Below are 9,286 nucleotides of genomic sequence, written 5' to 3'. Positions count from 1 at the left end.
CAAAAATAATAAATAAAAACATCTGAGGAGCAGATGATTCCCTTCAGCCCTGGTATATAAGACAAAGATACTGGCAACTGCACAGACCTCAACTTTGTCCGTCTCTGCCTGGCTGCAGGGACTTTTGAAAATCATAAAAACATTAAAAACCTGCCAAAGTGAGTTCAGAACCCCTCGTTTTCTACACCAGATTTACTGTCCCACCACAAGCCTGCTCTGGATTCCAGCTCTGGGGACAATAAAAAAAGCCCCTAATGACCTGGATAATGGATATGAGAAGGGATCAGAGAGGTTACAAATAATCTTCCCCTCAGCCAGCTGCACAGCCAGCCCTGCCTTGGGACTCTGCAGGTGTTTGACTGAGCCCTAGATTTGGGAGGGTTGCTTGGTTTGTTTGTTTCCTTCTAAAACTGCAATAACTTTAACACTTATCAGCAATTTTGAGAGATGGTTTTGTCAGCCATTTGAGGTCGGAGGTCATAGCTCTTAATTTCTGTGCAATAACTGGACACTCTAAAGTAAACTTCACAACAAAATCCAAGGAAGCATTTGTTCTCTTTCCTATTTCTTCATCTTTCTCACTGTATCCTACAGTCCTGCTTCTATTATTGACTGGTGTTCACAGTGAATTGAACAAATTACTAATGGAGTTGTTTTATGGAGTTTACAGTTGGACACGATGGTCTGAAAGGTCTTTTCCAACCTTAATGATGTTATGATTTCTATTCCACATAGCATTTTCTCTTAAACATAGTAACATCCTGAGGCAGGATCACTGGCTGATGTCTCACAAGCTGAGTATGATATCAGAATTAAATTATGTTACTTATTATTCTCTTCTAATAAAATCAGCTAGATTCCTTGCCTGATGAAAACGGATGGAACACACAACCTTTTATATACCTCTCAACATTTATCTTTTCAGTCTGGCTGTAATGGTTGGGGCCTGAGTGGTGAGGCAGAGTTTACCTCTTGTCCTATCCTAAAAATTCCCTCTCAGCTCTCTTGTAGGCTCCTTTCAGGTATTGGAAAATCCTATAAGATTTCTCCAGGGTGAATAACCCCAAGTCTCTCAGCCTGTCTTCACAAAAGACATCATTCAGAGACTTTCTGTGCTTCTGTTCAGAATAATGGTTTCAGTTTTGACTTAAATTGTTTAAATAATTGACCAAGGGTGTGGTAGTGTGTTAAGTTTCTTGTGTTATTCCCCCAATTTATGTATTGTTCTCCCCTATTATGTGTAAAATGGTTTCATTCCCCCAGTTTTTCCCGCCAGTGCTAGCCTGTCAGCTAAGTTGCTATAGTAACCGCTATTCATAGTTGCCGATATGTAATTGCTCCTCCCCTGGTTTCCCTTATAAGTGAAAGTTGTTTCCTCCCTGTCCAGTCAATCACTCCCTTCCTCCTCCCAGGTTTCGAGAACCTTCTCCTCTCTGGAGATGGTGGTTGGCTGGGGTCCCAGGACACCTCCTTTACCTTTTGATTATTGGTCTCCATGGAGTGTCAGTTCTGTGAAGTTCATCCCCTCACCTTTCCCGATTGGTTCCGCCTGTACCCACCCCCCCTCCTTTATAATCCTGTTTTCACCCCCTATGAAAAAATCTTTTTCCCGGTTGGTTTCCCCGTGTTTGGATCCCGCAACACCTTCAATAAACCGATGTTTAACCCCCGGGAAATGGTCAGCTCCGTTCCTCTCCTATACCAGCGGTGTGAGCCAGTCCGCAGCCAGCACAGCCCGAGGCCATCAGACGCCGAAGGGTGCTGGCCAGGAATTGCAGAGGGGCGTCGGCCTTTCGCCCTCAGCTAGTCGGATTCTAAACTTCGGGCCACATATGCTCTCCTCTGCACAAGGGAAAGAGAAAGTAAGAAAAAGACAAATCCTTTGGAAATGCACAACAGATGCACCAGTGCATGTTGGGACTGAGGCGGAACAGACTGGGAGCTGTCAGCACCCCTCAGAGCCACATTCCTTCCCCAGCTCATGTGGCCCACACCTGGGACACGCTTGGGAAGCTCCCAGGTTCAAAGCAAATGCTTCTAACCTTTGTTCCTGCCTGCAAGTCTTTTTAATTTCAGCATTCTCCCTCCTTGTCCTCACTCTGCTCTTTATCTAGGAGTGTCTCTGACCAAATACCAAGACATGCTGAAGGTGTTTTCTTTGTTTTCTTATTTATTTGTTTGGGGTTTACTATATAGGAACTAACTGGGGGTGTTTTGTTTGTGAGTTTTTTGTTTGTGAGGTTGGATTTTTTAATTTTTCTAGACAAAGAAACATTAGGAACTAGAGCTGAAAGGTAGATAAAAGTCAAATTAGAGAAAGTTGAGTAGGTAAAAGTTTGAGGACTCTTGGCAATCTCTGGGCATTTGTTACATTGCAGGACGACATTACATTGCAAATTTTTTTTTTCAAAGATGATGTGAAAATAGTAACAAATAATTGCACCAAAAATGTGTGTCATGAAGTGGAAATAGATTTTATATCTTTACTATTAAATTCCCAATCCAAGTGTGAGTAAAGACACAACTGAGTCAAACATGATTCAGTTATCCTTGAATTTACTATTTCATTGAATATTTATGAACATGAGTAAACTCCCATCAAGCATGACATTGATGCAATACTAAAACTCATAAAAGACTTTGCCCTTTTTTATCCTGATTAGTGTCTATATACTTTTCTCACTAATGCACCATCAGAGCTGCAGAACTTCTCATGAGCTGCTGCATCACCAGCAGCTAAAATATCTCCCACTGCTGGTGAGCAGCATGAATCTATTTTTCGTTGTTTGGATATGACAAATTACGCAAAAATCTGAGATATGTCCTTGCATTAGGAGGACTTTGAAGTGACAGCATAAATATTGAAAAATAACTAAACCATCAAGAGATGGGGTTAAAAAAGACTGAGGAAAGTCTGATCCTGGCAGTGCTGGTCTCAAGTGTACCCATCCAAGAAGTGCTGCCATTTGGGGTGGACAAAGTGTACTGCAAGATTTGTTTATATTTGAGGCAAACATGTCCTGGACCGCATGGAAAGCTGCAAGGCTGACGTACAGAGATTATCCCTGCTGATAAAAGAAGCACTCAGGAACATCACTAATTATCCAAAGGAACAGAAAGGAGGATCAGCACAGCTGAAGGGGTAAATTCCAGCTGGAAAACTTGGCAGTGCTTTGCTTTTAGTTTTACTGTACTACAACCTAGTGCTGCTGCAAACAAATACCAGGTTTTCCTTTTTGGTCAAAAACAGGGGAAAAAATGGTTTGGAAAATGCTCCTTTGATTGCGAAGGAGCTAGACTTCAGATGAAATGTGCAATTAGCTTTAAAATAGAGAGCTTGAAATAAAAACAATAAAAAATGTAACCCAAGATTTGAAATGGAAGTTGTTCACTATTTTTCAACAAAAAACATTTAAAAAAAGAGTAGAAAATAAAAAGGAAATAAGTAGAGATATCTACAATTAAGGTGCACTTTACACCTATGATCAACATTATTGAAATTCAGTATCTTTCAAATGCCACAGGAAAAGTTATAAATTGAATGACAGGAGAGGGGAAAAAAAAAGAAAAGCCAAACAAAACTTGTAATGGGAAGAAAGAGAAAACAAAAATTATGAAGTGAATAGAAGCAGTAAAGAAAATCCTGTCTGCTCCTTTTGGCCAGGACGGGGTGTAGGGTGGGATGGGAACACAATGGGAACACTAAACTGGAGAATACCATTCCTAAACCTCAACAATCCCTCCACAGTACTTTAAAATATTGCCCTGGAGCTCAGGGACGGGAAAATGAGAATGAATCCATAATTGACAACACTGATGCTGTCTATGTAAAACTGAGAGTCAGACTAAAATCCACAAGGTCACTTTAACAGACTACATCACTGCTTTGAATGTAATATAAATCAATACTGCAGCAGGCCTCACAGGCATGATGGGCTGCTCTATTTACACCCTGTTGCTGGTTAACAGTGACCACTGAAGCAAAACCAAAGGATGAAAAGCCCTTGCAGTCCTTCTGCTGCAACCAAAACCAGGAGCCCAAGCAGGAATGCCACAAGAGGACTGCTCAGGGTAAACAGGATTGGGGTCAAGTGCCTACAGGACATTGAATTTTTCACCTGGTGCCTGAGAGAACATGGGGTAGCCTAAAGCAACTGTGAGTGCTGCTAATGCCAGCAGATATCAGGCAGCTGAATTCCTAACATGAACACCAGGAAAAATGTCCTGCAATGTCACAGACTTCTGCTCATGGGCCTCAACTGGATCCACACTGACTTTCATGCTCTATCTCAGCCCAGCAATGGCAAATGCTCAGGGACTCAGGTTATTAAAAGCTTGAACTGGGGTAAATTAGGAAGATTTTCAATCTTTGCAATGTATGAGAGGACACAAAATAATCAATGATGCACTGAGATTCTGCCTGATTCTGCCCAGCCACCCACACCACACCATTAGAATCCAAGACTTTGGCCAGCTTTGCCTCTCATCATTGTAAACAATTTTTACACCTGACCAAATGAAAAGAGGTGCTGTACTCTGAAAAGGTGGAGCTCAGTTCAAGTATAAACACACACATCTGGCATCTAAATATCCATTTCTAGTACCTGACTGCCAAAATCACTCTACTTGAACACCCAGTGTTCAACTTTGCCCTCAGAGTGTTTCCCTCACAGTGTTTCTCTCTGCTTACACAATAAAGTGGCCAAGAAATCTGTTCCTGATTTTTGTCTCTGTCCAGACCACATTTGAAACACATTCCCTCTACCTAGGTAGATGTTGTTAAATAGAATACAAGAGAAGACAATGCATTCCCTGCAGCTGCCTCTCTGATGAGAATACCATCCAAATATGAAAAAGATGCTACATATTTATGCTTATATGAGCAGGAAGGAGATTTATAGATTATCTTTGAATTTAGTAGCGCTAAATTGCACTAGTAGCAAGCTTTCAGTGCAACCAGACAGTGGTGTGGATGACTCGCATCCCTAGAGCTCTTTTCTGAATTTCCACACCCCATTATTGTTCCCTAGGATAGGTAAACCCCTCACTTTATACACTGTATTTCTATATCTTACTTGCTAAATTCAGTAATAATCCACCTGTGCAACATTTATTTAAAGTAATTAAGTTTAGTAATTTTTTTTTAAAGTAATTTAAGTTTAGTAATCAGGTTCATAGCAGTTTGAGTTCTGCCACAGAAGTGTTCCTTGAATGTCTTTATTATGAAAAAGGAGAAGGGCAGTGCTTTGGATTAAATGAGCCAGATCTTCAGCTGTGGAAGTATAATTTTGTTTCACTCCAGTGGGACAATGCTGTTTGAAAGCCAATTCCCCTGACCTAGAGGATCTTCCCTGATTTCATCTCTCCGGTTGGACTTTTCCAGCTTGTAATTAAGTATTCGCTGGGTACCAGGGAAACAAAGAATAAAGAAAAAGGGGAAAAAATAAGCCCTTTGTAGAGGTTCCAGTCCTCTGGTCCAAGGAATATTTAATTATTTAGGCAAAGTGGAAATGCTTTTCTGGAGAAGCTGAGAGAGTTCTCCCATGGTAGTTATGGACAGAAGAGAGAGAAAAAAAAGAGAAAATGGACAAAGGAAACCAAAGGGATCTCTACGGGGAAAAGAGCCTGCTTAGCTCTTTCAAACAACATAAGTAGTTAAACTCAGCATGTGAGTTTACAAGGAAGGGTGTAGTTCAATAGCAAATTAACTGTTTTTACCTACATCTTTACTCCTCCTTTAAAAGTGTTGGTTTATGCCATCATCCAGGTAGTTATCAAGGAGGGAAAGCAATGTGAAATTCTTCAGGTGCTAAATTACGCTGCACAACCTTTCCTAATCTTTAAGGAAGCTACAAAAACCCAGGGGGGAGGCACCCTAAAAAGAAGGTGGTATTTGTGGCACAGGGATATTCTAAAGCAGCAGCGGTGAGCAGTGCTGCACACACTGAGCACCTTGCCCAGGAACAGGGGCTGGCTCCAGCTGCCAGCCCAGGGGCACAGGGAGGCCTGGCTGGGAGCCGCTGCCCGTGGCTCCATGTGCAGAACACCTTCCCGTGCCTTCCCAGCGCTGGGCTCCCTCACTTCCAAGAACCCGGGGCCTCTTCAAACAAGGCTGAAAGGAGAGAGGCTTTCGAGTCAGCTGGCAGCATCTCTGCATTTTTGAGCGAGCCTGGATACCGAGGAGGAGAGCTCGGTTTGTGCTGTGTGCCTGACCCCTCTCAGCCAAGTTCAGAGCAGTGTGAGCTATCAAATGTGACAGGCTCCTGGCAAGCAGCCGCCGGCTTTTGGCTGCAATCTCTTCCAGGCCCAGCTGGGTTTAATTAAACTAAGCAACAGTTCTTGCAATAACTAGTTCCTACCTCATTCTTCAGAAATTGCTTAGTGTTCAAATGTAAATACCTTCAGTTCATACCTTGCTCACCCTTCCCCCACTTTGGATCAACTGACGCCGACAAATTCAAGATTTTTAGAACGAGCCCTTAAAAGCTGAATCGGGAAGGAGCATGGCACGTGCAGGCCTGCATTCTTGTCTCCTGTTCTGCCTTCGTGAAATCCATCCTGCTTATCCAACACCCTAAATATGAATAAAAAACCCCACCACACATTTATTTCTCTAGACTTTATGGTAAATGGAGGAGTCGTCCATAATTGACTGGCAGGCTGGTCCAGCCAAACTGTTATCAAAGCCTGCCTAGAAAATTCGGAGTAATTGTCCAAAAAAAGCCTCAGTTGTGCTGTAACTCAAATGTTTGCATGACCAGGTAATGGCCACATTACAGCAATGAGCATTTAAAATCAAGGTCAGCTTCTCCAAACTATTCTACTACTGTACAGAGATTTGCTGTGAGCAACATGAATAATCTAGCCTAACCTTTAAAAGATTCAAGATAGTGTAACTGGAACAAACACGTGAATATTTTTTAATGTGAATGAAAACAAGAATTATTTTCTACTCAATTATTTTAAAATAACCCAAACAACCAACAACTAATTTTTATAATCCAGTAATTTCCAGATCTTTCCTCAGAGGAACCTCTTTTGAAACTGTGAATTACAATAATGACTTTCTATGAGGCCAGAAGGTATTTGCACAGTTTTAAAGTCCCTGATCATCCTCTCATTTATAGAGGAACCCAGCTCTCTACCCGAATACAAAGAAATATAATACTTTTTCATTTTAATGAACTTCATGTAGTTTTGCTTGTTAGATTTCCAAACCCTAATGTAACACTTGTTCTGCTAAGCATTTGAAAGTAGTTGGATCATTCAGCTGCTTAAAGGCCCTTGTGAATGGAAGCCAAGATTTTTATAATCCTGCAAAATGTCCAGGACTACCCTGGAATACTGGGCTGTTTTGTCATTGCATTCCTTAGGTAATGACTCTCCCCACCAAGAATTCTCCCCTTTTCTGAGGAGCTGGAATAACCTCCCTGGCCTGGGCTCTCTCCACCACGTTGTGCTAACCTGACAATCCTCCTGAGGAGCCTGCAGGGCTTCTTCAAGCAGCCACATATTAAACACTGTTCCATTTTACAAGCAGAATTTCTGCAAATAATGTCTTGCTTTAAATAGTCAGTATGGCTAGCAGAAAAGGCTGGAATGCCACTTAACTTTAGAAATAACTCCTCAGAGAATGGCTGAAAGCACAAAGCTGGTCAGTTAAGTCCGTCTCTCTAAAAATATCAATAGACATGATATTGCAAGGTCCTAAATTTATTGGTTTTACACCACCTTGGAAAAAATGCTCACTTCTCTAACATTTTTATAGTTGCCAGTAGGGACTGGGGAAGCAAGAAACTTTATGGGTTAAAATCTAGAAAACCACTTCTGCCTCACAGGAAGACACAGAATTTGAGCCCAATCTCCAATATCAGCACATTTTAGTGATACCATTCCACCTACCATAGCCTGTCTGCTGGTCCAAGTATTTCTTTTAAAAACAAGTTTAAAAAAATCACATTCCTTTGTAAAGTAAATTCCTATTCCAGAAAACTTGCTATTGTAGGACATGCCTTGCAAAGTCACAATTACCCTTCTAAGGGAAACCTCTGCAGTGACTTTGTGGGGCAATCTCCTGACTAGACAACCTGACAACAGCCAGGGAATTCTGCCCTGTATTTGTCACCACAGAGGGAATAACCCCAGAAAGAGACCCCAGCTGTGAGCTGTGCACACCTCACCACCTCTGCAGCACCATGTGGGACCCCTCTGCTGGGCTGAGCTGCTCTGTGTCCCCTGAGAAGGGCAGATGCATCAGGAAAGGAGAATTCCAAAAGCGTGGAGGGCATGGAAAGGCTTTCAGTGCTGGGGAAAGAGTGAGTATGGCAGAGTTCAGGAAACAGCAAGACAACAAGTGGACACACATGTGACAGGGGTAAACAAAACCACATGGGCTCTGAGCATTGAAACACAGATCTGAAATAGCCAGAACACATTGCTTAGCTGTCTAATGCATTTAATAAGTTATTATTAGGGTACAGCCGGGAACCACGGAGAGGGAAGGGATTAGATTCTGCTATAAATCACCAGAGATCACACAGTGCAACACACTCACTCCAGATTTACAAAACCTGGGAGTGTTTGGGGATGGGGGACGAGGGACAAGGGTAGGAGGATGTGAGAGGAATCAATTCAGGAATGCAGAAATATGCAACAAGTCATCTGCAGTTCACAACCGAGACAGACGGACAAACAGAAAAGGCTGAACCAGAGTGGTAATACCCAATAAAGACGAGAAGAGAGAAATGCAAGGATGGCTCAAGCTACACCTGCTGGGAGAGGCTTTTGGGAGATGGGTGAGGAGGGACAGGGAGAAACAGCAGGGGAAAAAACAGAGAACAATGACAGGAGTAGGAATCTTCCAAACCACAGCAGAGCTTCCTTAGACTAAAGCCAAAGCAAAAAAGCTCTTAAGCCTCTCATTGCTCTCTGGGCAATGTCAAGCCAAAGCTGTGCTTTACCTAAGGGAGGTATTGACAAGGAGGCTGGAAATTAGTTGGGAAGCTATGAATATTGCATATCACTGGAAGAAAAGCTTAAAAATATTATCTAAATAATACCATCTGTATGGATCTATGTTCTACATTAACTCTTCTAATAAAAAACCCACGTTTCACCCTCAATAAAAGCAGTGTCAGTAATCTCAGAGGGTGTTTTTATATATTTGCTTATAAAATATTGTTTACAAAAGAAAGAGTTTATTTGATTTTAATATTTATGCTCTTAAGGTGAAAAATACAAGTCCTGAACAGTGTTTTATTTTAAACAGGAACCAGCCAACACAATG

Source organism: Zonotrichia albicollis, chromosome 2, assembly GCF_047830755.1.
Source record: "Zonotrichia albicollis isolate bZonAlb1 chromosome 2, bZonAlb1.hap1, whole genome shotgun sequence".
NCBI lineage: Eukaryota > Metazoa > Chordata > Aves > Passeriformes > Passerellidae > Zonotrichia > Zonotrichia albicollis.
This window is presented reverse-complemented; position numbering follows the sequence as displayed.